The sequence below is a fragment of the Pseudonaja textilis genome, chromosome 2 (assembly GCF_049901715.1).
Source record: "Pseudonaja textilis isolate UNSWEBS1 chromosome 2, rPseTex1.2, whole genome shotgun sequence".
Lineage (NCBI taxonomy): Eukaryota > Metazoa > Chordata > Lepidosauria > Squamata > Elapidae > Pseudonaja > Pseudonaja textilis.
This window is the reverse complement of record NC_141991.1, coordinates 241,002,353-241,026,226: the sequence shown is the minus strand read 5'-3', so window position 1 is coordinate 241,026,226 and position 23,874 is coordinate 241,002,353. Positions and strand designations below refer to the sequence as shown.

Sequence of the window (23,874 nt, the reverse complement as noted above, 5' to 3'; positions counted from 1 at the left end):
TTTAACCTTAGACTGTCTACTATTGACCTCACCCCTTTCCTAAGAGGTCTGTAGGGGGCGTGCATAAGCGCACCAACGTGCCTACTGTCCCTGTCCTATTGTTTCTTTTATTTTTCTTATATGTATCCATGTGTTCATAACTATGTTTTTACTTATACCTATTATCTTGTAAGCGATTGACAAATCAAAATAAATAAATAAATAAATAAATAAATAAATAAATAAATAAATAAATAAAAATGGAATACACTTTTGGTTCCAAACTGCTGCACTGTTCTTTCAAATTCCTTTCTTTCTCTCCCCTCCCTTTCTGTTTCTGGCAACTCTAAAACAGGCATATAAATGTTTTATGAGTTGACAGTTTTTTAATGGCTAGGTTCACGTTATAACAAGTGATTATATATTTTAATTGCAAGTGGCTGGCTTTGTATATCATGATACGGTATAAGACATGATTCATAAATCCTAAAATGGCTTGGTTCACATTCACACAATCTACCATGTCTCAGTCAAACAATTCACATTATGGCCTGGATTCATTAGTGTTCTGGAGGGAAGGGTGTCCAACATTCACACTGGGGTTGGGATGTTATTGCCAGTGTGCAAATAACAGGGCTTATGTACATGTGTCAGACATCAAGCTGCAATGACATCACTGTATCATTGGTGCCACAGTATCACCACACAGATGCCATTTGGATGTCTTTGCGGCTTCTAAGAGTTGCTCATTCTACAATTCTGCCAATTATTCCATTTTTAAAAACAGATACAAGAAATCACCTCCTTACTATAGCTTGTAGCAAAAGGACTCATATAGACTGGGTGAAACCAGGCTCAATAGCAGTAACTGTGAGAGGGATCTTCGAGTCTTAGTGGACAACCAGCTAAATATGAGCCAGCAGTGTGCAGCAGCAGCCAAAAAAGCTAATGCAATCCTAACTTGCATTAACAGAGGGATACAATCAAGATCAAGTGGGGTACTAATACCACTCTATAAAGCTATAGTAAGACCACACCAAGACTACTGCATCCAGTTTTGGTCCCCACATTATAAAAAAAGATGTTGAGACTCTAGAAAAAGTACAGAGAAGAGCAACCAGGATGATTAGGAGACTAAAACAGGAACTGGGCTTGGCTAGTCTAGTAAAGAGAAGGACCAGGGGAGACATGATAGCAGTCTTCCAATATTTGAGGGGCTGCCACAGGGAGGAAGGTGTCAAGCTATTTTCTAAAGCATCTGTAGGCCAGACAAGGAATAACTGATGGAAACTGAACACGGAGATATTCAACCTGGAAATAAGGAGAAATGTTTTGACAGTGAGAACAATCAACCAATGGAACAGCTCGCCCTCAGAAGTTGTGGGAGCACCATCACTTGAGACTTTCAAGAAGAGATTGGACTCCCATCTGTCAGAAATGGTGTAGGGTGTCCCGCTTGGTGGGAGGTTGGACTAGATGACCTATAAGATCCCTTCCAACTCTGATTATCTGTTATCTGTTATCTGATGGGCAGAAGAAAATGAGATGTCTCAGCATTTTGGTGAAAATAAACATTTCCTGTAGCTGGGTTGCTAATATTTCCTGTTCCCCCATACAATGCTTAGCATATCGGCATAAGACGCTCTCAGTGCCAGTTGCAGCTACGAAAGTAGGTAAAGTTGAAGAGGCTCCTACATTAATTCTGTAACTCTTGCACAGTAATAACTCTTAAATAAAATGTTTCATTGCAGATAATGTGAGTTGTGCAGGCCTGATCCAGTTTGATTGTTGAGGCTCTTTGTCTGCTGCTTGCTTTGTATTTCAAAGTTCTCCCTCACCCATTTCTCCTCTCTCTCACCCATTTTTCTCTATGGCCTACTTGTGTTGTGACGAGACCTCATTTTTACGCAACGGTTCCCTGCCAGACTCCAATATATAACCCGTTGGGATGGTTGAGCCTCAGATCATGACAAGCTATCAGCAATTATTGAAAACCACTTTCCCTTTTTGGCTGCTTCTGGTAAGAAACTAGGCTGGGATAATCCAGTACCTCCCTCTCTCTCCTCTCCTTCTCCCTCCCCCGCTCTCCTTCACCCTCTCTCTCCCTCTCTCTCTCCTTCTCCCTCTCTCCCTCTCTTACTCCCTCTCCTTCTCTCTCTCTCTCTCTCTCTCCCTCTCCTTCGCTCCCTCTCCTTCTCCCTCTCCTTCTCTCTCCCTCTCTTTCCCTCTCCTTCTCCCTCTTGCTCTCTCCCTCTCCTTCTCCCTCTGTCCTTCTCCCTCTCCCTCTCCTTCTCCTCTGTCCTTCTCCCTCTCTCATCTCTCCTCCTCCCTCTCTCCCTCTCCCTCTCTCCTTCTCCCTCTCCCTCTCCTCCTCATCCCTCTCTCTCTCTCTCTGTGTGGGGGAGGTATGCTATATGTCACCTGCACAGCTGGCATCTGTTTGAATAGTTTTGTTTGAATAGCTTTGTCACAGAGGTCTGGAGTCCGATGTCCGAATGGTCAGAATAGCTGGTCATCCTTTCTTTCTTTTTCTTTCTTCTTTCTTTGGAAGCCAGCATCTGTCCCCTTTGCTATCAGTTGCAAACAAACAAAAGAGCTCTTTCCTTATCTAGTTCAACATAGAGCCTTGGCGCATTTGGAAAAGTTTTGCAACGATGCGCTCCTGGAATGCAGCAGGGATCCTGTGGGTCCCTGAACCTTTTCCTGCTTTGATGCTTCACTTTGCAGAGTCTTCTGAGGCATCAGCAGATGGCGGGGCCTACATATGGCGTCCAAAAAAAAGCATCCGAATAATCACAACTTATGTATTAGACTCTGACATCTCTGGGAAGTCTGCTGTGTGCACATCTGCAGAGAGAAAACAACCTGGTGCCCTCCAGATCCGTTGGGTTGGGATTTTCTGAATCCCTGAGGTTGCCCATCCTGGCTTGCTTCTGCTGAAAAATATGTTGGCCGGAGTCTGATTCCCCATGTTGAAAAGCAGGACACAGCATTCAATAGGAACAACGTAAGACTCATTCATTCATTCATTCATTCATTCAGTCAGTCAGTCAGTCAGTCAGTCAGTCAGTCAGTCAATCAGTCATTCATTCCAGAAGAGAATATAAAATATAGAATAAGAGAGTTACAAGGGACTTGGAGGTCTTCTAAACCAGTGGTGGGTTTCAATTTTTTTTTTACTACCGGTTCTATGAGCGTGGCTTGGTGGGTGTGGCAGGGGAAAGAGACTGTAAAATTTCCAGTCAGAAGTGGGATTTGCTGGTTCTCTGAACTACTCAAAATTTCCACTACCCGTTCTCCAGCACTGGTCAGAACCTGCTGAAGACCACCTCTGTTCTAGACCAACCCCCATGCTCGAGCAGCCATTTCACATAAATGATTGTCCAGCCTCTTTTTTGAAAGCCTCCAGTGATGGAGCACCCACAATTTCTGAAGGCAAATTGTTCCATTGGTTTCACGGTTAGCAATTTTCTCCTTAGTTCTAGATTGCTTCTCTCCTTGGTTAGTTTCCATCCATGGTTTCTCATCTTGCCTTGTGGTGCTTTGGAAAACAGTTTGATCCCCTTGTCTTTGTAGGAGCCCCTCAAATATTGGAACACTACTGTCATGTCTCTTTTATCCCAAAGGTGCTTTTTCCAAGAGGCAACTGGATTTTCTGGTTTTTCTTTGAAGATGTTTTGCGTCTCATCCAAGAAGGTTCTTCAGCTCTGACTGGATGGTGGAGAATGGAATGGAATGGAGCTGAAGAATCTTCTGGGATGAGAAGCAAAACTTCAAAGAAAATGCAGAAAATCCAGTTGCCTCTTGGATAAGGCACCTTTGGGACAACCATGAGCTGGATGACTGAGAATCTCCAAAGACATGTCTCTTCTAGTCCTTCTTTTCATTAGGCACTAGACATACCTAATTCCTGCTACTGTTCTTCATATGTTTTAGCCTACAGTCCTCTAGTCATTTTTGTTGCTCTTCTCTGAACTCTTTCCAAAGTCTCAATATCTTTTTTATATTGTGGTGACCAAGAACAGTCTTCCTTCCTCTCCATCCTCCTCTGTTTTGCTCCACAGAGAATTTAAACAATTGTTAGGCCACTTAATGAAAGAGGAAATAGGAAGAAAGAATAAAAAAAAGAGGAAATGAGAAGGAAATTGAAGAAAGAAACATGTCACCAATTCTTTGTGGGAGGCGCCATAAACTGGTTTGGATGGACCACAGATCTAATTTAGTAGAAGAGTTCTTAGTTATCGACCCCATTTAAGGGTTACTTAACATCTCTTTTTTCTGAAATCAGGAGAGGTCCAAGTCCAGAAGTCTAACTTGAATGCCCTCCATCAATAATCTACATTGGTAAGATTTTTTTCTCCATTGTTTTTGCCCAATTGTCCAGCAACTGGGAATCCATTCTTAAAACTCTGAAATATGGAAGTGTGTGACAGAGCCCAGTTAATGAATGGCAACATATAACAAATCTGTTTTCTGCATTGGATAAAGCTGTTTACAAAAGCTTATGCCCTTATAAAGAGTTAGCTTTTGAAGGTGATATCTGATTTCACATCTCTTCTGCAATGTGAAAACAATAGTTGCTATTTTCTGCCTTGGGGGAAAAAAATGACTACTTGAGATTTCACATAAAGTACTAAATTAGATTTCAGACAGGGTCCTCTCTGCATATGATAAAGGTTCCCCATTTCCCCCTGAAAATAAGAGTGTATCTACCATATCTCCATTGAAATCCCCATGGTAGTCTTTCACTAGTAATAAGAAGGGAACTAAACATATTGAGTCTAACTGGACTGGCCAAAGTTCTACCAAAGGAAGTTTTTGAGATGCCAACTTTGGTAGTGGTGGTTGTTATTTTTTTTCTCATGTAAAATATCAGAAGGGGACACAAAGAATGAAATGAGACAGAAAAAGTCCCATTCTTTCTCTGCCCACAAGATGTCCTTCTTTAAGGACGAAGGAAGTTCTTTAAGGAAATCATCTTACCACAGCTAACACCAATACCAAAACACACATTCCTGCTGGAATTGTTGCTTTTCATGGGTTCTTCTTGTAGACCAACTTTCCTTGTATTTCTGATCCTGGTTGTTCATCCTTGCCAACTTTTGCAATTGATCCTTTCTATAAATAAACCATGATGTACTCTCAATATTCCTGATTTTATTGCTGGCCAAAGAAGTGGCCTATTCACATAAACCCACAGATACACAACATGTTTATTTATTTATCTGTTAGATCCCCATCCCAGAAAGTCTCTAGGAACTCAAGGCTGCATACATGTCCTTCTCTCCTCCAGTTTTCCCCAACAACAATTACCCCAATATTACTTCCATACCCTGACAGTCTTCCATCTCGTCATCCAACAGAACTTTAACGTAACTATTGCTGCATAACATGGTGTAATTTCCCTTGGCCGACAGTTTTAATATTCAGCAATAGGCCTGGATTTCAACCATCCAGATGTGCTGAGACTCCAGTTCCCTTTATCTCCAATATAACCAGCTAAGGATTCCAAAATATGTATTGAGAGCTTGTCCAAATTGCTCCAATTTTAAATGGAAATATATTTAGATAGGTCTTTAAATAAATAAATATTGCATATGGATTTCTATGGTTGAAAAAAAAAAATCACTGATTGAAAAGGTACAGCAGTGACGTTTAGGGGAAAACATGACAAATTGGAATGTGGAAGAAAACAACCAAGATGGCAACATGTCATTCATGAGAAGTTGGGGAGATTGAACCTGGAGAAGATATGAGTTTAAATTACTAGGGGAAAAAAATGATTGGACATCAGGAAGCATTTGTAATGGTAAGAGCTTTTCAACAATGGAGCAGAGTGTCTTGAGAGGTTAGGGACTCTTCTGATCAAGGTATTTAAAGAGAGGCTGGAGGGACATCTGTAATGAAAGCTGTAGAAATGAATTCCTGCAGTTGGCAGGGGGTTAAAGTGGATGGTCTCTACTATGATGATGAAACGTGCAACCAAATTGCCAAACTTTGAGCTCAGACCAGCAGCCTAAATATTTTCCAACCTTTACATTCTATGTTTCCAACTGACGTGTATAATTCTTCCTCTTCCTTACAGTGGTTTCTCTTGTTGCTAAGATTAATCCTCCCAGTCAGGAAAATTACCCCTCACAAGCCAGAAACATCAGAGAAAAATGGGGGGAAAAAATTAGAGTGGGAGAGAATTTGGTGTAGTGTAGAATTCTCTAAAATTTGTGTAGTGTACAATTCTATAAAGAATTCTAGTGGTTAAAGCATCTGGCTAGAAACTGGAAGACTGTGAGTTCAAGTCTTGCCTTAGGCATGAAGACATCTGGGTGACTTTAGACCAGTCACTTTCTCCCAACCCCAGGAAAAAGGCAAGGACAAACCACTTCTCAAAATGTTGTGCCAAGAAAACGGCAGAGACATGTCCAGGAATCCACATTGACTCAAAGATAAAAAAGTAAATACCCCCTCACCCAATATTACCGACACTTCAAAGTTCTAGAACTAAAATACAATTTTCTAATAACAAGCCTGGGTTGTTGGGTTGATTCCATCCTGAGATGCTAACGCAGTGGTTCATTTAATATAGTGTGGTCATACTTCACAAGGCCAAAAAGATCATATAGAAAAACAACTAAAAATCCACATTGTATCCCTTGTCAAGGCAGAAAATATTGCCTCTCATCTATGTTTAATTCTTGTGTAGTTGCCACCCAGGACACCCAGATGCTTCCCAATGCTTCCACTGAGGTATTGGTCCAAGATACTTAAAACCAGTAGGCCTCCTCTCTTAGGGCTCATTTACACATTCTTCTTCTGGCTTGTCAAAGATGCTTCGCTCACCATTCTTTATTATCTCAACTTTGGCAACTTGAAGTTGAGTGAACTTTAAATTGCAAGGTTGAGAAACAGTGCTTTAAGGACGTGTCCTCAGGAGGCTACCTTCAGCTGATCCCCAGTGCATACCTGGGGCAGTGTAACTTCATTTTTAGTTAATGTCATATTGATCAGATACTTTCTATCTCCCAATCCCAACTTGCTGAGTGCACAATTTTTAGCATTTTGGCAGCAATGATGGTTGTGACATAGCAACTGCCCAGTTCCTATTGGCTGCTGCGAACACCTCCTCCTGTCTGTTTGTTGGGGCCTACTTTCTGATGACTGAGTTGGGCAAGATCTTTATTAATATGTATTCCTCGTCCTAGTGGAACAATGCTAAACCTTTGTTAAAACTGGCATTCAGTACTCTTGTGAGAGACCATCTAGAGCAGGGGTCGCCAAACTTTTGGACCTCAGGAACCACCAAACTCATAATTTTATATCCCGTGGACCAGAGACCCTGGGAAAATCCCCCAAAAAAAGTCTGCAGGAAAATTCCCCACCCTGTTTTCCTACCGATCGATCATTCTTTATTTGGGATTGCAAGATACCAGCTCCAGCTCTGTTCTCAGGGGAGAGAGAGAGAGAAAGACTTTTAGCTTCATGCAAGGAAAGCAGCAGAAACAGCAGAAGTCTTTCTTTCTCTCCCCCAAACTCTGCCAGAAATGAGTCTTTGTGAGACTTGTCATGCCGGCGCAGTCTTTTGGAGCAGAATACTTTGCAGGGTCCCAAAGACTCATTTCTGGGGGAGTTTGCGGGAAGAGAAAGACTTTTGCTGGTTTCCTTGCATGCAGCCAAAAGCAGAAGAAGAAAGAAGCAGAAAGAAGCAGCCCAGTGGCCAGGTCAGGCACATGGGGCGAGTTCCCCCACTCTGCCCTTTCCCCCTCCCCTCACAACCTCATGTTCTTTGCAATGCAAGCGATGCAAGCCTTGTGCTCCCACAGGCCATGAGGGTGGCACAGCCTTGTGTTCCCGTGCTGCCTGAATTAATTGCTTTTGGGGGGTGCTTTGGGGATGACATTTCTCTGCGGACCACCAAATTTTTCTCGTGGACCACCAGTGGTCCCCAGCCCAGTGGAGACCACTGACCTGGTGGCCCAATTCTAAATAGGCCACCGGGCCATGGCCTATTTAGAATTGCGCCACGCAAGTGGCTGGCCGGAGTGCATGCACGCTCAGCTCAACTTGCACAAGCAGAGGGCCGGTGGGCACTCACATGTGTGCATGCTGGTCTGCCACTTGTGCAAATCGAGCTGCACACATGGGTGCTGGGCCATGTACTTGTACAAGGAGTGCGTGAATACCGGCCCGCCACTCACACAGTCCAGTACCCCTCCCTCCCCAGCTGGACCGCCAAGCCACAAAGGTTGGACACGGCTGGTTTAATGAGAGAACTAGACATCTCTTTTTTCAAAAAAAAAAAAAAAACAGGGTTGGCAGAGAATAGTGGCAAGACTGCTGTGCGTTTTAACAAGTCAACTATTAAGATTGCTGTTCCTTGTTGTTTGCATTGTTTTCTATAAGAGTTGCATGGGATATCTCAGCAATCTTGTTGACCTTTATGGTGACCTGAGGGTCTATATACAGGTAGTCCTTGACTTTCAACCATTCATTTAGTGACTGTTCAAAGTTACAAGGGTACTGAAAAATGGGACTTACGACTATTTTTCCCACTTATGACCATTGCATCCCCATGGTCACTCAAAATTTGGGACTTGACAACTGGAGTGAATTTATGACAGTTGCATTGTCCTGGGTTCATGTGATCACCCTTTCTAACTTTCCCATCTGATTTCCAATAAGCAAAGTCAATGGGAGAAGCCACATTTGTTTAATGACTGCATGATTCACTTAATGACCGCATGAGTCACTTAACAACTGTAACAAAAATGTCATAAAGTAAAACTAGATTGGATACTATGGGAAATAATTCTAAGAGGAGGGCTAGACCTAACAATAATTTACATCTGGATATTTTTTTAAAAAATGCTTTATGTATATTCTATATTTTTTTTCAGCAAGTGGAATAAGAATAATAAGGCCCCTTTCTACTGTCAGCGAAAAGGTTGCCAGAATGGCTAGAAGTAAAATTTGTGCTCTAATGCACCTGATGTCAGGATTTCGGCATTTACTCCAATTAAATCATGAGGCTCGAGCCACACTCCCAAAACCTGAAAGGATTTATTAGAAGTTAACATGCCGGCATTAGCCTGGGCCTAGTCAACTCATAAAACATTTTGTATGCACGTTTTCTAGTTGTCACCTGAAGGATTCCACTAATCATCTCGGCTTCCATCTCAGAACATGAAACACCTGCAATTGTTATCTTTTACAGGATTTTATGTACAGGTATTTGAAGACTCAGCTTAACTTGCTTGGAAGTACTTCTGTATTGCCTCGCTTTATCTTTTTTTTTTTTTTTTATTTCTTCCCTCAAGTTATTCTAAAACTGTCCTAACCAAAGAGAGGGAATATTATTGTCACTGTTGTTGCTATTGCTTGTGTGTCTGTCCATATGTCTAAGTAGCAGCCCTCATTTATGTACAGGGCTGAGAACCATCCCACAAGGATCAATATTTTAATGTGACTTATCAGAGCGGTTTGTTTATTTAAAAGTCCTGGATCCCATAAAGGCCAGGCAGGGTTGAGTTTTTTGAAACAGACACTTTGAACTCCTGCCGTAATACTGTAAGTGTACAGCCACGTATATGAGAGACAGACGCTCACTTGTTTTTGGAGAGAAAATGCGTTAAGGCCATAAACCTTTAACGGTGGATGAAAATCATAGGATCGTACAGCGTTATGTGGAATGGTGAGTGATTTCAATGGGTTTGTTTCCTTAAAAAGGACTTGAAGGCTAAACAATTTGCTCTTCAAGAAAACCTCTGTTAGTGAAGAGTAGCAAAATAATATTGAGATATTTATCGAATTGTCCTATATGGTTTTATAGGGTTGCTTATTGTCCTGATACTAATTGCTTTAGGGGGTTACACAAACAAGCAGTACAGGAAGGAAGGAAGGAAGGAAGGAAGGAAGGAAGGAAGGAAGGAAGGAAGGAAGGAAGGAAGGAAGGAAGGAAGGAAGGAAGGAAATATTCTCAGCCCAATTTCTCAGTGGACCTTTTGTCAATGAAAACATGATTAAAGAGAGAAAAAAAATTAATTCCATAGACCAGATACCAGGGAGGTGAACTCTTGCAAGATCACAAATTTTCCTCCATAGATGAAAAATCTCAAATTGGAATTTCCCATGTATGAAAGAAAAAGGAGGATTTTGTATGAAGTCCCAACAACTGTTCCCTCCCTTCCTGCTGGCTGCCAATGTTATGGTAGAACTAAACCCTGATTGCTTCATTTCTTGCTATAGAAAAAAACCCAGTTGTGCTATTAACAAGCAATTTAACTGATTAGTCATTGTCAGAATTAAAGGGGTGATTATAATAGGCATATTTTGATATTTTCATTGCAGACTACAGTATAAATGATAACAAGAAGCTTTTTCATATATTTCTTTCTGTGCAGTCCAAAGATGGCAATGTATTTCATTGGTATTTTGTCTCCAATGGATTGAGCAGAAAATTTTATTCTGCATTCACATCATTCTTTCAACCCAAATTCCACCAGAGGGAAATCAAGAACCTGATGAAAAGATTCTTTTGATGTCCAGAAATGACCAGCAATAATTTGCAGACTTCTACTCTATACTTATATATAACCCTTTCTCCAGCTGCACATCTTGCAACCACACAATTCTGAAATAACGATAAAGCAACAAAACATGTTTTTAATCCTTCATTTATTGCTTGCTTTCCTTTGAATAACCGATGCACAACAGTGGGGCCCTGATTTCCACACTAGGGGAAAGAATTGAGAAAATCTCATTTTTTAAAAAAGCTTAGTTTCATTGCTGGTTCGGCCTTCTGCCCCCTCCTTCCCAAACATTTTAATATTTTCATTGAGATAATTTACTATGATATAGCAGCAACAAGGTGTAGTTTCATTTAGTTCATTTTTATCAATTTAACAGAGGAACAAATAATATATTTTCTCACTGCACTATGGCTGATTAATGTCCATTCTTCCTATTTTCCATAATCCAAGATATCTGGGGACAGCAGGCTCCAGCAAATGGATCTAATCCCTGCTGATCCCTAAAGTGGATTCTGTAATTCTTGTCCTTAATTTGTACATTTCTTTAGACCTCTATTTAATATCTCTGTGCATCCACTTTGTCGCTTATTGATAGACATTTAATTGGTTCTTTTTTTCCTTAAAATCTCAAAAAAGAATTAAATGGCTAACAGAAAATACTTCTTCAATAAGTGACAAAATGGATACACAGTGATATTAAATAGAGCCGATACATTTCGCTTTAGCTATCCTCTATCTAAATTTGCTTGTCCAGCCTTTTCTACTTTCATATTTCACAGGTTCTGTTTATGTATTTTTAGAACACAATGGCTTCTGAGATGGCATCACACTACAAATGATAACATCTGCCACTCTTGGAGAATCTGCAGGATAGATTATTAGCTATTATTCAACTGGACTTCTCCCACACATTTTCTAATGAAACATTTTTGAGGTCCCATTTTAATCTTCTGTCTTAAGACCTCTGGGAAATTTAAGAGGTACCCAATTTTGGGAATAGTTCTTGTGAACATAAAATGAGTAATTCTGTTTATCTCTTGCATTCATCTCATAAGAACATAAGGAAAGTGCTATGAGATCTGGCAAATGGCCAATCCACAGTGCCAGACAATGGCCAACCAGATGTGTCCAGGGGAGACATCTTCCAATATTTGAGGGGCTGCAACAGAGAGGAAGAGGTCAAGCTATTTTCTAAAGCAGCTGTAGGCCAGACAAGGAATAATGGATGGAAACTAAACAAGGAAAGATTCAACCTGGAAATAAGGAGAAATTTTCTGACAGTGAGAACAATCAACCAGTTGAACAGCTTGCCCTTGGAAGTTGTGGGAGCGCCATCACTTGAGACTTTCAAGAAGAGATTGGGCTCCCATCTGTCAGAAATGGTGTAGGGTCTCTCATTGGGTAGGAGTTGGACTAGATGACCTACAAGGTATCTTCCAACTCTGATTATCTGTTATCTATTATCAGCCTTATTTTGAAAATGCCATAAATAAACAGCATCACTTCTTCTGGTGACAGGTTAGGTCTATGCCGTTTTTCCCCGTTATTCCTGTGCTTCGTCTTATTCAGACGGCCAAGCTAGAACCTCTACATGTGCTCACATACAAGCACACACCTATATGATTTAAGTGCACAGATCTTTGTGTTTGGCTTCTCCTTGACTCCAAAAGAACTACAGATATTGTGCCAGTTCAGAGAAATGTAACAAATGACCCAGGTGGAAAAATTCATATAGTGCTGAACCTGGATTTGGTGACTGCCTATATAAAAGTCAGCTTAACACCCATACTCTCAAAAGCTAAACTATACTTGCTATGACTTTCTACCAGCTCATATGGTCCTTTTTATGGTCTAGGATCCTAAAGGAAAAAAAGGAGACTTAATTTCTTTCCAAATAATTATTGAGACTTGGGCTATCTGCAGCAATAACTGCCTAATTCTAATTTGTCTGTTCCAAAGAGAACTTCCTTTCCCAAGCTTACTTACTACCTCTTTTTTATGTGAAGAAACTAGACGTGTACATTGGGCAACATGTCTAAAAACCAGGCAGATTTTTATCACGTGGTTGATTTTTATCACATCTTGGCTTTTTTTGACCCCGAGACTCCATGGACACTCCTGCTTGTGTACACAGTGTACCCTACTTTCCACAGGTGGGTTATAAAAGATCTGCTGCCTAGCTCAGCACTACTCATATCTTTCAAGGATGATGATTTACTACTTATCCTCCTTGCTGACTAGACTGGCTGGTAAGATAGATTATCTTTTCTTGTACGGGAGATGAATGGGTGGGTTTTAGGATATGGTGGGAATGCTGATTGGTTGATCTCCTACCCAACACATCTCCATTCAATGTAATAATGAGTGATCAAAATTGCAGAGGCCACATGAACACCATTTTCCCAGAAAGGGGAAAGAATAATGAAGTTTATATAATACATGGTTTGGTGTTGAATGAAGCTGTTGCTTTTCCAAACATGGACACAAGCCTATTTAGAACACAAAACTGGATAAGTCCTGTGTCATGTGATTGAGGGGGGACTGTAGTAATGCTGTAAATTGCAAATGAGAAAAAGAGCCTCATTCCTTATTTATGTAAATACATTTTGGCCATTGGGAATAAGTAAGAAAGAGGCTCCAAGCACTGTCAGTCCAGAGGCACTGAACAGGTTTTCCATCAGATCCTCTTTTTAGATTGGATTTACAGAGTTAGAAGGGACTTTGTAGGCCATCTAGTCTAACTCCCCTCCCACCCAAGTAGGAGACCCTACACCATTTCTGACAGATGACAGTCCAGTCTGTTCTTGAAAGCCTCCAGTGATGACTCTCTCACAACTTCCGAGGGCAAGCTGTTCAACTGCTTGATTGTTATCACTGTCAGAAAATTTCTTCTTATTTCTAGGTTGAATCTCTCCAGTTTCCATCCATTATTCCTTGTCTGGCCTTCAGGTGCCTTGGAAAATAGCTTGACCCCTTCCTCTCTGTTGCATCCCCTCAAATATTGGAACACTGCTATCATGTCTCCCCTGGTCCTTCTCTTCACTAGACTAGCCATGCCCAGTTCCTGTAACCGTTCTTCATAGGTTTTAGTCTCCAGTCCCCTAATCATCCTGGTTGCTCTTCTCTGCACCTTTTTCTAGAGTCTCAACATCTTTTTTATAATGTGGTGACCAAACCTGGATGCAATATTCTAGGCTGGTCTTATTAAGGCTTTATAGAATGATTCTTACTAGAAAGAAAAATGCTGAGAAAAAAAATGGGAGAAAAATTGGAAAATCTTGAACACGGCTGGAGGATTGCACCTTCTTAACTGGAAGCTGATTCTGACAGAAAACTGATTCCCCCCCTCCCCATTAATTAATTAGTACAGCCCCCTTGGATGCTTTGTTCTTTAAATGCTTTGAGCATAAATCCCAGGAAGCAAGGATCTTGTTGATTTGGAATTATGGAGATTGACCGAACTCAACGGAAGGTACTAAGTAGGGGAGGTAGAGAAGGCTGGATTGATACACCTTGCTTTCCCATTTTTGACTCCAGGTTTTAAATGCCAGCCAGGGGCTAAAAAAAAAAAAAAAGCCAGGAACGTGGACTAGTTCTTCACCAGAACACACACACAAAACACCTGGCTGAACATTACATCAGTTTTTTCACTGAATCTAACATTACATGTTAGCGGTGGCTCTTCAAGTTGTTTGCAACCCATTTCTTTTTACCTGGATATCCTGGGAATTTAATCTGGTACCTTCAGCATTCAGAGTAAATGTTCTTCTTTTTACTGAGTTTTGTCAGTAATATCACTACAAGTTATTGCTAAGTTTGCAGGCAAAAGCTTGTATGCATACCTGCAAACCAATGGTTGTTTGGGGTGAAATATTATTCGGGCATTCTCCTCTGAGTCAGTTGAATGTCTTTATTAATTCAGTCTTTGATTCTCAACCAAACTATCTTCAATTATCTTGATTTTTCTTTCAGAAGCATTCAATCAAATGTGGCGGGCAGGGAGAAGAAAGACTTTCCACTTTATTGAAAGCCAAGCTTTCAACAATAGCGAGATAACATTACCTTTCAGTTCCCTGATAAATTCCCTATTTTATTTCTCAAAAGATTGACAAAACATCTCCTGGGTTTTCTTCCTGAAGAAAAGGATAAAAAGTGGACCTTTACTAAAAGGAAATGCCGATTCCTAGTGAAAACTAATTATTTTCGAAATGGCCTCTCCTCACAATAGCGCTTTAATCAGCCTGGTTAAAGACTGTTCTTTATTTTATTTTATTTTCCAAAGGACTATTGAAATTCGAATGAAAAGCAAAATAAGTGTTGCAGATGGAAAAAGCAAAAAAGAAAACTGCTCCGTCTTCAAGTGGGATTTTTTAAAAAGAAAGTAAAAGTAAAAAGGATACTAAAGATCTTTATCTTCAATTTTTTTAAAAACCCTTTCTTCTTCTGTTTGCAGAGCATGTGGGTCAAGAGAATGGAGGATTACCCATTCAAAGCAAAAATCCTGGAAGTTTCCTTAAATGCATCTTCGCTTTTATTGATTATATATGCTTACTGGGTTGATATTAAGGTCGGAGACTAAACAAAACTCCAAAACAATAATGAAAGAGAGAAAGAAGGTAATGCTCATTAATTAAGTTGTGTGTGTGTGTGTGTGTGTGTGTGTGTGTGTGTGTGTGTGTCTTTGAGTTCAGCATTTTCACAAGTGGCTTCACAATGCCTGCTTTCTAGGGCTAAGAGAGCACCTGGCCCAAGTTCACCAACTGATTTCTCGTTCCTACCCAAAGTGGTACTAGAATTCACAGACTCCCAGTTCCTACTCCAGTGCCATAGCCATTACACCAAACTGGTTCTCTAGGTAGTAAATATATAACTTTAAACTTATACTGTAATTCTGTTTCCAAAAGCTATACTCCCTGGTATTACACTTCTCTTCAAACCCAAAATAGTAGTTAGAGTGGACGTTGTTACTCTTGTTTCTCAACCTTGACAATATTAAGAGATATGAACTTCAACTCCCAGAATCCCCCAGCCAGCTATGCATGTCTTAAAGTTCCAAAGATTGAAAGACAGGGTTGTTCAAGCATCATCCAATCATTATTAGGTTGCTATATAATAACTCGGTGATGGCTAGCGATTGGGGAAGGAAAAAATAACTATTTTTAAAAGAGACTTAAAAGTCTTTAAAGACTGTTATTTTGCTGAAAATGGACACAAATGAATTGGTGCTTTCAGAATGTACCGATTAAAAAGAGTCACTTGTGGGAAGAAGGTATGTAATTTGGGAGGGTGGAAAGGGTAATAACCATTTTTTTTGTAACTGCTGCAAAGATCAGAAGTCACTTCTTTATTTTTCTTTGTCTTTTTCTTTCCCTTTCTTTGACTTTGACTTTTCCATTTTTCCCTTTTTATTCTTTTTCTAATTTCCAATTATCACTTGATGTTACCACTAAAAGCTATAGTATAAAAATCTCTGTCAATAAAAATTGAATGCCCCTAGGAGATCCAGTGTTAGTAATAGCCAAGATTCTACTTCTCTGACTTCTTAAATGTAGTTGAATCTGATTACAGGCACTCCTGCTGAAACACTATTAAGCCACCTCTATTTCATGAGATTTCCCTTTTGTTCTGCAGTAGAGTCATTTCTGCACCAGCAATTTACAGAGACTTTTTTTAGTGCTATTGTTATAACAAAATAATGCTGGGATGATGATAGGAACATATTACAGGTAGTCCGTAACTTACGACTTCAGTGCAAGCCAAAATTTCCATTGCTAAACAAGACAGTTGTTAAAGTGAACTGCACCTCATTTAATGAGCCTGCAATATAATCCATGTGACTCTGAAGGACTGCATTAATTTAAATTAGTTGAGTTCACTCTTACCCTCTTCTTGTCTATCCTAAATTGTAGTTCCACCATGGCCGACTCCATTTTTCTTCCAAGAAATGAAAGTCTCAAAAGTTCTCACCATTGCCAGTTTCTCCTTCCAGGGCTACTCTGATACAGATAATCAGAGTTGGAAGGGATCTTGTAGGTCATCTAGTCCAACCCCCCACCCAAGCGGGAGACCCTACACCATTTCTGACAAATGGCAGTCCAATCTCTTCTTGAAAGTCTCAACTGATGGCACTCCCACAACTTCCGAGGGCAAGCTGTTCCATTGGTTGATTGTTCTCACTGCCAGAAAGTTCCTCCTTATTTCCAGGTTGAATCTCTCCTTGATCAGTTTCCATCCATTATTCCTTGTCTGGCCTTTGGGTGCTTTAGAAAATAGCTTGATCCCTTCCTCTCTGTGGCAGCCCCTCAAATATTGGAACACTGCTATCATGTCTCCCCTGGTCCATCTCTTTACTAGACTAGCCAAGCCCAGTTCCTGCAACCGTTCATTGTATGTTTTAGCCTCCAGTCCCCTAATCATCCTGGTTGCTCTTCTCTGTACTTTTTCTAGAGCCTCAACATCTTTTTTATAATGTGGTGATCAAAACTGGATGCAGTACTCTAGGTGTGGTCTTACTAAGGCTTTATAGAGTGGTATTAGTACTTCCCTTGATCTTGACTGTATCCCTCTGTTAATACAACTTAGGATTGCATTAGCTTTTTTGGCTGCTGCTACACACTGCTGGCTCCTATTTAGCTGGTTGTCCACTAAGACTCCAAGATCCTTCTCACAGTTACTGCTATTGAGTCTGGTTTCACCCAGTCTATATGAGTCCTTTTGGCTTTTCTTGCCTAAGTGTAGGACTTTATTTTTCTCTGTATTGAATTTCATTTTATTAGATATGGCCCAGTGTTCTAGTCTGTCATCTGCAAATTTGGTAAGTTCCCCTTCTATTCCCTCATCTAAGTCGTTAATGAAGATATTGAAGAGTACTGGGCCTAAGATGGAACCTTGTGGCACCCCACTGCTTACTTCCCACCATGTAGACTTAGACCCATTAAGGACTACTCGCTGAGTATGGTTTGCCAGCCAGTTGCGAATCCATCTAGTGGTATATGCAATCACTTTGGTTCCCCTTTTGTTTCTAACATAGCCAAAGAACTCATTTGTAGTTTTTCTAGGTACCTCTTGCAAGCTTCAAATCATTCAGAATACTTGGCCTTCTATCATTGTCCTTACTGTTTCTGGAGTCTGCCTCAAATTCCTCTTTGGTTATATTTTTGTCCTTCCATTTCTTATATGTGTCCCTTTTCCACAACAACATTTAGGGAATTCTCCATGTATCAATAAATTTCTTCCATTTTTTCCCTTTTTGTTGGAATTATTTATAATAGCCTCCTCAACATCGCATTTCATGGGACCTCCGATTTCTCCTTCAAGATTTAAAGACCTTGCCTAGACTTCTTTTCCATCAGGGTTCTTCAAAATCTCTTGTTCTGAGCATGTAGCTCCAAATCTTCTTAGAATATAGTGAGTTTTAAGTTGCTATGTTCTAGTGATTTAATGAGTAAGTTGAAAAGTGCAATAGAAAAGTTGAAAAAGAAAGTTGACTAAGCAGAAATGTTGACAAGCATACCATAATTTTCTTCTTCAACAGCTATAAAGTGACTTTGATCAGAACAGACACAGAAGCCCATTCAGTACCAGACAAATCTTAACTCATTGAAGAGTTTGTTTATTTGTTTGTTTGTTAAATGTATTTGCTGCCTATCTTGCTGTGGGTCTATTCTAGGTGGCTTTACAACAATAAAAAGGAAGAAATGAAAAGAGTGTAAACAAAAACAGAAGTAAAATAATTTACCAACATTGCCACTGATGTTAAGTTTATAATTTATTCCAAACCGTTCTCTTTTAAAAATTGGTGTTGTTTCTGTTGATAATATTTTTCCCCACTTGTCTTTATTCCATTTTTGATCATTGGCCCTTTTTCTTTTCATTACAGGTCCTTTTGACTGTTATGAATATTTCATTCCTCTGAGATTTCTCTCCTGCTGGAGCTTTGGAGTGTGACAATGGTGTTTGTATTCAATCTGTCAAACGCCATTATCACACTAAATAGCTACTGTTAGATAAACCATCAGGTGCAGGAAAAAAGGAGGAGGAGGAGGAGGTGTTGGTGGTAACAGAGGAAGATAAGAATATTTGAGAAATGCATTATCTGAGAGAATACCACAATAGCATGTTAAGACAACTCTGTTTTTCATTACCAAAATGTCAAGGGATAAATACGTACCACTGTCTCTCTTTTTCTTCCCTCCCTCTCCAATCCAAATGACATTATTAAGTATTTATTCCATTTATTAATAAGTTAATAGTTATGGTCATTTTAGCCTGAAGCAGTAGCTCTATTGTTGCATTGATCTGAGATAAATAAGCAGGATCATGGAAGCATAATTCTTTTGGGGACTCAGCTGCAAGCAGCTCAGCTGTGAATACATTAATCATTTCGCCAAATATTAAAGAAAATCGTAGCCAACTTCTCACATTGTCTGAAGTTTGGCAGAAAAGTAGCCAAGATCCATTGCCATAACTGCAAAATAAACATTCCATAATCTTTATTTCTTTGAAATAAAATTTGGGCTGCAAATACAATCAACTGGGCATGTTAATATTCAATCTCTAATTAAATCACTGTTGACTACTGTTCCAATATGATCTGGAAATTTCATCAAAAGCATCACTGACATCACCACCTCATATAAAGGCAAAATGTTTACTAAATCTCTAATAATAGATCACTGTACTTTTTTATCAGTTGGTTGCACTGTAAAGTTTACTCTATGTAATCAAGTTTATGTATGTATTTACTAGGTTTTTATGCTGGTATAATCATAGCTGTCTCTGAACAATGCTATCAAAGCCAGTTTTTCTATTAATCTATTCTTCTGCTCAAGGGGGAGCCCAGTTCTGGCTTACCAATTCATTTGGTATAATAAAAGTGTTTATAAATATGTGTGTTCTGTATTTACAGCTTCTACTTTTAAAGAAGTTCTTCAAGTGTCTTAGGCTTGCATTTAAAAATCTATTGTGTAACCTGAACTTCAGATATATATCCATTCATTCATTCCAAAATACCTCTCAAGTCTTTCAATTACCCTGCTCAAATACATCATCCTGTACTTTATAGCAAGAACCATTTGGTAATCACAGGTACATGAGAGAAACCATTTTAATGCAAAGGATTGTGATATAGCCAACTAACAAGCATCTAGACAATTATATGCAAGTTCTCTGTTGGAAGAAGAATCTTTCATTTCTATCTGAACAAATAATTAAAACATCTCTGTGAATCAGCAAGGGTTTTTTGTCTCTTCCTGTCTCTCTGATCTAGGTTAAACCTCTGGATTTCTAAAAAGTATCATATTAGGAGATTACTCATTACCTAGTTCCTCAGGACTAGGAAATATCTTCCAAAACTTCTTAATCATTAAAAAACAATGAAAACAGTAAAAAATGCAGAAAATCCTGGTGCTCCTCAATATAACAATCACTGCATATCCACAACTATATTGGGTTCAGTCACATGCTACCCAACTCCTGGAGGAAAAGCCAAGTCTTCTTGATTTTTTGGAAAGCTAGAAGATTAGGAACCGGCTGGATCTCAGGGAAGAGCAAGGCCAGTCACTGAGAAGATTTTGAATCAACCTTTCTGAGTTGTCTCAAAGATGCTTTTATTTAAAAAGCAATTGGATTTTCCAGTTTTTCTTTGAAGACTTTTCACTTGTCATCCAAGAAGCTTCTTCAACCTCAAACCTTTGGGACAACCATGATCTGCATGACTGAGAATCTCCATAGACAACTATTCTGAGATCAATACATCTTTGGGCTATTCCACAAAATGGCTGCTTTGAGAGCTCATCCAACCATTCATAAAATGGCTGCCATGGAATCAGCATGCTTATCTGCCTTCTGTCTCCAGTCCCTTTTCCATCCTATAGGATGCTCCCTATCTAAACGATCTAGCTAAATATCCTTTAAATAAAGGATTAATAGAAGGATAAAGAATATCTAGCCAGATTCTTCTGAAGTAGATAGAAGTAGATTCTATAGAATATATTGGGTTGGAGCTGCCAATCCTTTATTTTTATTTTATTTTTTAAAAGAAAGCTCAGGGGGTTTATGTGGGAGGAGAGATTGGAGATTTGAATTCAATATAAGCCCTTGTTAGAGGATAAGTGTAAGCAGACTACCCAAAGCTCTCTGAGCAATTAAATAGCAGAACATCCCATTAAAAAGAAACTCTGCTTATGTTTGAGGTTTTAGGATTTAGTTAGTTATCAATGAATGAATGAATGCTAATTTTATAATGCTAATATAATAAAAGATTGTGAAGATTTTTTTATAAAAGCTAAAGAGGACAAAAGAGCCTTATTTATAATTGAGCTATACATTATCTTGGAGAGAGATAAGTAAAAGGGAAGAATAGAATAGAATAGAATAGAATAGAATAGAATAGAATAGAATAGAATAGAATAGAATAGAATAGAATAGAATAGAATAGAATTAAGAGACTTGGAAAGGACCTTAGTGGTCTTCTAGTCCAGCCCCCTTCTCAAACAGGAAACCCTATATTATTTCAGATGAAAGGTTGTCTAATCTCTTCTAAAAAACTTCCAGTGTTGGAGAATTCATAACTTCTGAAGGCAGTTATGAATTTTCCAACACTGGAAGTTTTTAAGAAGTGCCATTCTACGGATTAATTGTTCTGTAAGGAAATTCCTCCTCAGTTCTAGGTTGCTCCTCTCCTTGATTAGTTTCCACCCATTGCTTCTTGTCCTGCCCTCAGGTGCTTTGGAGAATAGCTTGACTCCCTCTTCTTTGTGGCAGCCCCTCAGATATTGGAACACTGCTATCATCTCTCCCCTGGTCCTTCTTTTCCTCAAACTAGACATACCTAATCCCAGCAACCGTTCTTTATATGTTTTAGCTTCTTTGTCTTTATATGTTTTAGAGTTCTTTGTCTTTTACACATAGTAAAATGTTTTGTCAATGAAAAGGCAGGAGAGGCAGACATAGGAACAGCACGTAGGAGCCCTTTCCCTCATCTATTTTTTGCTACTTGTTTCAGTGGTTCTGGCAGCCCAGAGATGCATCAAGAAGCTGCCATCTCTGGACAGAGGAATTCTAGGAAATAAAGCTAAGGTTTGTGAATGGTGCTTCACTTTAGATGGCATCAGATTCTTCTTTTTATTGACTTTTTTTTTAAATTTAAAGGACAGATGGTGAAACTGGTGGGTACTAAGGTGGGAGGTTTGTCTTTGTGACAAATCAGCCATACAACAGGTGCATCGGGATGTATCCCATCTACGGGTAGGTCTCGATCTGTAACCATTCATTTAGTGACCACTCAAAGTCGCAATGGCACTGCAAAAAGCGACTTATGACCATTTTTCATACTTGTGACCATCGTGGCATCCCCGTGGTCATGTGATCCAAATTCAGATGCTTGGCAACTGGCATGTATTTATGATGGTTGCAGTTTCCCGAGGTCACATGATCACCTTTTGACAAGCAAAGTCAATGGGGAAGCCAGATTCATTTAATAACCGTGGAAAGAAAGGTTGTAAAATGGGGTTAAACTCACTTAACAACTGTCTTGCTTAACAATGGAAATTCTGGGCTCAGAAATGGTTGCAAATGAAGGAGTACCTGTAACTATTTAGAACAGGGGTCTCCAACCTTGGCCACTTTAAGCCTGGAGGACTTCAACTCCCAGAATTCCCCAGCCAGCTTTGCTGGCTGGGGAATTCTGGGAGTTGAAGTCCTCCAGGCTTAAAGTGGCCAAGGTTGGAGACCCTGATTTAGAAGATACAAGCAAATGCCTAAGATGGAAACAGACCGAAACAATCCCCTCCAGCAGACTTTGCTAAGGACCCCAATTAGGATAGCTGTATGAGCCTTTGTAGGGGCTCCTCAAATGACGCCCAGTTAGATATGATTCTTGACTCTTGACGAATGTCTCTTTTCTTTTATGTACACGGAGAGCGTTTGCACCAAGACGAATTCCTTGTGTGTCCGATCCCACTTGGCCAGGAAAGAATTCTATCTGTCTATCTTCTAGACCATCCCTTCTCTATGACATTGTGGGAAGTCACCACCCCCTTCCGAGAAAAATGAAAAATTTTGAGGAATATTTTTAAAAAGGAAAGATAAAATATTTCCCCTAAAAGAGAAATAAAAAAATCTTAAGGGAGACAGAAACTCAGAGCTTCAGCTCCCAGCCCCCAGCAGATATTTTGTGCCCATTAAAAAAAAACTGGAGCAGCCTATCTACAAAACAAAAGACCTTCAGCTCCAAGATGATGGGATTATCCTTCAGGACATAATAGGATTAACCCAATGCCATTTAGCAGAAGGCACATAGCACAACCTCCTAAGGGTATTTCAGACATTGCATCACCCCAGAGCAGACCGAACTTCAACGAAACTTAGCTCAGACAAATTTTTAGGATTTGTACTTCACCTATAAATCCAGCTATGACCCCTGGATAAACCCTACACGGCCCCATGGGAGTCTAACAGCTGCCAATAGAATACATGTTCTTGCACAGGAAGCTCAAGTGCAAAGCCCAAGAGAAGGTATAAACTCCTCCCACTCTCAACTCCATGTGGTCAGCTGCACCAGAATTCATGTGGTTCTGCTTCATCATTAAACCATCTTTCCAATCAGCCTCCATGTTTCCAGTGTCTCTCTCCCAGATTGGAACTGAACCAGATGGATATTTCTTCCAACAATATAATGGAATGTGTGGATGAAATTGGGGGATGAGGGGGGCAGGTGTTGCCTAGGTAACAATCAGAGAAGAGAAGGGGAAACCTCTCCAGTTTAATGGTCAGAGAAAGAAACTTAGGAAGGACCTGCCCTAATAAATCAGGTGGTTAAAATTGGGGGTGAGAAGTTTGTACTTTCAGATTTGCAAGATTCTGTTAAAGTAACCTTACATTAGAGAATTAGTTTGTCTAGTCATGTTTCCTGTTTAGTTTACCTGGGAGGGCTGGCACATTTCCCAAGAGAGACATCTGTGTATATATATATATATATAGAGAGAGAGAGAGAGAGATTGGAGTATCTAGGCAACGTTTGATGAAGTCTCATTCATCATCTTCAGGCTTGTGTCTTCGGCTCTGTGCTTCTTAGAGTAATGAGAAGCACAGAGCCGAAGACACAAGCCTGAAGATGATGAATGAGACTTCATTGAAACGTTGCCTAGATACTTCCAATCTTACATGGGAGAAAACCCAAACAACCAAAGATCCACATACAAATACCCGCGAGAACCTCAGAAAACATATATATGGATTTATATAGTTTCTGCTTCCCAAATGGTGACACATCAGAGTCTTCTGGTAATGCTTAACCTGTTGTGTTTTTTCTCTGATGGAACCAGACTATCAGGGCAACCTGGTCTACCCCAATATGGGATGGAGCATACTG

General features: G+C 39.8%; 1 long non-coding RNA gene across 1 annotated transcript; it reads left to right on the top strand.

The window, feature by feature from the left end:
- The first annotated feature begins 9,484 nt into the window (after positions 1 to 9,484).
- Positions 9,485 to 18,251, top strand: LOC113445126 (uncharacterized). Its single transcript, XR_003375328.2, has 3 exons — positions 9,485 to 9,664; positions 14,956 to 15,118; positions 18,037 to 18,251. It is a non-coding gene; the product is annotated as an uncharacterized LOC113445126 (long non-coding RNA).
- The last annotated feature ends 5,623 nt before the right edge of the window (positions 18,252 to 23,874 follow it).